Here is a 6,180-nt window from a genome sequence, read left to right on the forward strand (position 1 = left end):
TGTCCAACCTATCATACAAATCCTCATATGCCCTTTGTTTGGCCTTTGCCACCTGTACCTTATGCTGCATCTCCCTGTACTCCTGTCTGTTCTCTTCTGTCCTCTCAGTGTCCCACTTCTTCTTAGCTAACCTTTTCCTCTAACACGCTCCTGAACTTCCTCATACCACCACCAAGTCTCCTTAACTGCTTTCCTCTTTCCAGATGACACACCAAGTACCCTCCTACCTGTCTCCCTGATCACTTTAGCTGTAGTTGTCCAGTCATCTGGAAGAGCCCCCTGACCTCCCAGAGCCTGTTTCAGCTCCTCCCTGAAAGCCGCACAACACTCTTCCTTTTTCAACTTCCACCACTTGGTCCTCTGCTCTGCCCTTGTCCTCTTCATCTTCCTCACCACCACAGTCATCCTACACACCACCATCCGATGCTGTCTGGCTACACTCTCCCCAGCCACTACTTTGCAGTCACTGATCTCTTTCAGGTTGGAACATCTGCACAAGATGTAATCAACTTGTGTGCTCCTGCCTCCACTCTTATATATCACCCTATGCTCCTCCCTGTTCTGGAAAAATGTGTTCACTACAGCCATTTCCATCCTTTTTGCGAAGTCTACCACCATCTGTCCTTCTGCATTCCTGTCCTGCATACCAAACTTACCCATCACTTCCTCATCATCTCTGTTTCCCTCACCATGTCCGTTGAAGTCTGCCCCAAAATCACAACTCTCTCACCCCAGGGATACCCTGAATCACCTCATCCATCTCCCTCCAGAATTTCTCCTTCTCTTTTAACTCATATCCTACCTGTGGCGCATAACCACTGACAACATTCAACATCACACCTTCAACTTCCACCTTCAGACTCATCACCCTATCTGACACTCTCTCCACCTCCAGAACATTCCTAGCAAAATCCTCCTTCAGGATAACTCCTACTCCATTCCTCTTTCCATCCACACCATGATAAAACAGCTTGAACCTTGCTCCTAATCTATAGGCCTTGCTACCTTTCCACCTGGTCTCCTGAACACACAAGATATCCACTTTTCTTTTCTCCATCATATCAGCCAACTCTTTAGTTTTCCCTGACAAAGTCCCTACATTCGAAGTCCCTACTCTAAGTCCTACATTCCTGCCCTTCCTCTTCTCTCTTTGCCCACGAACACGCCTTCCTCCTCTCCTTCTTCGACCAACAGTGGTCCAATTTCCACTGGCACCCTGTAAGTCAACAGCACCAGAGGCGGTCGTTGTTAACCTGTGCTGCGATCGATCCAGTATGTAAGTCATATTGATGATTTGCATGTTTGATTTGGCTTACATTTTTTACGTCGGATGCCCTTCCTAACACAACCCTCTGCATTTACCCAGACTTGGGACTGGTAACTCCGGCACATGAAGACACTGGATTGTGCTCCCTTGTGGTTGCATTACTGGTACCACACACACTAAACTTGATAGAGTTAACATTGCTAAACATCAGCAATGTTAGCAATGTCACTGTGAGCATGTTGACATTAATATTTATATATATTTTGCTGTTCCTGATGCTGTGTTCATGTTATATCGTAATGTAATATCGTAATCTGAAAGAACATTTTAACACAATGCATAGATGGTGCGTTTCAGAAAGTGATTCTTAATTTTGTGCAACATGTCAGAAGCTTTTATGCTGTAGTGCTGCATTATCTCACTTACAGTAGTCAACACATTCACACACCACCCTTTGTCCTTGTGCTATGAACATGAAAGCTCTGGTCCAACACCATGGAAACCCTTCAGTCGAGCCTTGCAGTGCTTTCAACAACAGGAGCTATCACTTATACGGACACTGAGTGAACCATCAAAGGCATTTCCATTTTTATTATTCCCCACTTAAGAGTTTTAAATCTCAGTGACACATGAGGACTAGACAAGACCAGCACGATAAGAGCAACACACAGGTTTAATTACAGGGGTGAGATGTTGACCAAACAGCATTTACCCTGGAAGGATACCATTTGAAATTCAAAAATTATCACTTTTTTCCATGAGTGCATTATTTGGCCTTGATTCATCAGGATTCATGTAGCCGTCACATCTGGAACCTGCCCACTCTGACCTGCTGGCTGTACTGGAGCAGTAAGGATCTTGCTCAAGGGCACCACAGCGCCAACCACGAACATCCATCCATCCATTCATTTTCTATACCCGCTTATTCCTTAACCAAGGTCACAGGGATCTGCTGGTGCCTATCCCAGCTCTCTTTCAGGTGGAAGACAGGGGTACACCCTGGACAGGTCACCAGTCCAACCACAAACATTATACTGTAAATGTTTATGTAAAGAATCTATACAGTTTGAATGTATAATTCACTTTTCTTTAGATTGTAAATAATAAAAATATCACTGCAGCCAAATTTCGTGACCTTCACATTATAGGACATGGTGTCCAGCAAGCTTTACAAGAAAGCAAAATTAAGATAAATGTGAAGAATTCCCATTAAGTATAAATTAATTTAAACTCTGCCTGACTATTTATAAGGCATCTGCATGGCTTGAAAAGTTATAAAAAGCACTGAATTCAATTCACTCAATAAAAACTCTCAGGAGGTATTAAAAAGTCCCAAAACCCATTTATGTTTTCTGTCCCTGTGATCAGTTTTGGTGTTTTTGTGGTGGTTTGCATCCGCTTGCCTTCTTTGAACTAAGCTCTGTGACTTTCAGACAATAAATATTAACAGCCACATCATACAGCATCAATGGTTTCCATGGGAGCTGCTAATCATCCTCTTAACTCCTGCCCTCCAAAGTTGACACAAGATTCATTTATTCTACCCCACAACCTGCCTCCAAATCAGTTTACACCTAGACAGTGCAATTACTTATGTTTGTCCTCTGCCCTGTTTATGCGCACATTAAACTGCTGTGATATAGTGATGTGGATTAAATTAGACACCAACCTCCACTCTGCAGCCAGAGGAGATTAAGTAGCTGTATGAGAATTGTCACTGGAAATACACTGTGGACAAACCTCTGTGAAAAAACACACAATGACTGTGAGTGCAGGTAAATCAGAGCTTTGATATTAAAATATTGTTTCCATCAGTGGCACCTGATTAAAAACCTCAAATTGTAAACTAACCACTCGGCTGCACCTTGTCACTAGGCTTAATCAAACATTATGCTTTACTATATATAACACGTGGGCAATACACTGCAATTGAAATGTTATAAGTTCCAAAACTATATTTTCTCATGACTTATTGTCAGTAGCTTAGCAACTATGCAAAGTTATTTAAGAGTCATTTTCTTTTGTTTGTGTACTGAGGAGATCAGTAGTCAGGCAAAGTTTGCTGTTTCCAAGTGTAATATCACTTTACACATCAATAAACCATATATCATTTATGTTAGTTGTACTTCAACTGTACTCTGTCAGAAAGATTTTGAGTCTTGATTGACCTCTGATGCAGAGTAATGGGCTCTTATTTTTCCTACACCACAGCCTGTTTCTGTTCCTCCCTGCCCCATTTCCTCTTTCACTTACAATTTTCAAGCCTGTGTCTTATGCTGCACACGTTGTACTTCGTCATATTGTGGACGGTATAAATAATGTCTTGTCATCCCAATTACTACATTCTCTGATTTGAAGGAGCCATGTTCTGGCAGCATCTGTTGTTAATGAGACATGTCATATCACTCAGGAAAGAAATACAACCACTGCAGCTGCTGTCCCTGGTATACTGCATCAGCCACTGAGCCAGGAATAATACAGCATGGTTAAGGGATGAGATGATCAGTGATTGATCAAGTTGAGAACTTCAGTCAGAAGAGACGTTATCTTAAGCTAGTTCAAAAGACATTATCCCCAAATTTTTGTCTGTAAACTCATTTTCTGTGAAGCAGTTGATACTCTAACATGGAGGTAAAATTAAAGTTGATGTTGAAATACAGCTAAAATAACCCAAAACACCTTCCTTCATTTTGGATTCTCTGGCAACACTGTCAAGACAGTTTGCCATTGGTCAATGCTGCAAATTCATATGTTAAAGTCCAAATATTTTAACTTGATGCTGTTGAAAGTGAATGCTAGTGTTACCAGGCTACCAGAGAGTAGGAAGTGGCTTTCAATCATCTGTTTTGAGATACTGGTGAGCCAGGCTGAGAGGAGTCATCTGCGAGGAGGGAGAGATAGGACTGGTTATCACCAGCAACTGTAGTGAAGCCCATGTGAGGAGATAAATGCTTCAGTTCTTAAGGCATATCTTGGTGTTAGTAGTGGGGTAATAATGACAACTGAACATGTAATTTTGGTCGTAGAGTTATTTTATTACATGCACCTGTATAGTTGGTCATAGCAGCAACATTTATAAAGACACTACAGAAGGTTTCAACAGCCTCAAACAGTCAACAATCATTTATAAAGGCACACACAGCAAGTTGAAAGATACTGCACTATACATTTGACCGAGTACATAAAAATACAACTTATTACAGTTACAGCTGCACTACTGCATTTACAACACAAAAATATTACTGCATGACATCTACTTTATTTCTCATTTCAAAGAGCAAAATACTGCACTACTTAGCTCCAATGTGGCAATTCAGTCATTAAACATTAAACTCCTCTGTTCATGCAGCAGGACTTACACAACTCAGCCTGAGTGAAAAAATTAAAAATAAATTCCTGAGTAACGCAACACTGCAATGAATAAGATAGAGAAAAATCAACAGACAGCGATACCTACATAGACTACCAGCAGAAAGAAGGTCGCCTACTGCATTTTTAAGAAAAAGAAACAATCAGTATCCACACAGAGCAGATCTGCATTTTCTGCTGACTTTAAACCATGGTTAGGCACTTGCGGTAAATAAGCTGTGATGGTGACCAAATCAGCAGGGGCCTTTTACTCGCTGATTCCCAGAGGATTATGTTGTTAGGGTTAGCTTGCACCAGCTGTTTTCAAACCAATCACAATGTCTGTGTGTATTTAGATTTACCAAACTGGGCTGCAGCATTATAAGGAAACGAAACTTCACGCATATTTTAGCTAGTAAAGACATTGGTAATGTGTAGATTGGTTGCTAAGAAACAACTTTAAAACTGTCCAATCAAAAGCAATCAACAACTAATCTTTTGTAGATGTTGATATGACTTTTTTATGTATACATGCATATATAGAGAAATGTGTGTTTCAAAGTTAGTGGTGCAATCACATACATTTCAGAGTGAGATGTGTGCTGGTGTTCTAAAAAGAAAAGGGATTTAGTTATTGTAGCTGCTTCAACATGATCAGCAGGTGTGGCAGAAAACCAAGGTACTTTAAAATCGGTAGAGGCTGATTATTGTTAAAATTCATACTCATTCTTGGAGTCACAGTGAGCCATCACCTTATAACTAGGCTAATTTTGAACTTTCAAACAGATGGTGCAACTGACTCCAGATCTGTGTTACTCTCTTTTTAACAAAATACCAATGCATGATCAAACTTCAGAGAGGTGTACTCAGATTCGTGAAAAAATATAAACTGTAGACATATCATTAAATCATAAACAGTAAATAACATGCCAGTGGGATATATCTTATAGAATCCCACCTGAGCCACATATTTTTTTAAAAACAAGTTTTAACATATATCTTATATTTTTCTTTATCTTGTTGCATATTCTTCTGTCTGCCATAATCAAACTGCAAAAATGGCAAATATTAATAACACTTTAATGGTAACAGGCATTAGAAAAGACTGGCAGCACTGCAAGCAGGTACCCAGATGTTTTCATATAACATATTTTTCACAATACACTCAATTCAGAAAATGCTGTATTGACAGAAAACAGTATATGCCAATCACGGGCAATTTCCCCTTTTCAGGACTCTTCAACCTAACATCCATATGAAGACATTAGGACCTTTTCTCTGATGTTGGTGGTCAGTGGTCCAGCATGCTACTAATTTGACACTCAGATTCATCTTCATAAAACTCAAACCTATGGCATAACTCTAATTAGATACCTTGCTAACAAGGATCCAGCTACAGTAAATATGGCACCAGCAAGGAAATAGTTTGCACAGTGCCTCTGAAGAGCCTGTGATATGTCTGGAGGAACAGCACACGAACAAAACAAAACACACATTGTTCACGACTGCAATAACAAAATCAGTCTCCAAAGGACATACAGTACTGCTGAACAGAGAATAGCACA

Source organism: Mastacembelus armatus, chromosome 7 (genome assembly GCF_900324485.2).
Source record: "Mastacembelus armatus chromosome 7, fMasArm1.2, whole genome shotgun sequence".
In the NCBI taxonomy this organism is placed as follows: Eukaryota; Metazoa; Chordata; class Actinopteri; order Synbranchiformes; family Mastacembelidae; genus Mastacembelus; species Mastacembelus armatus.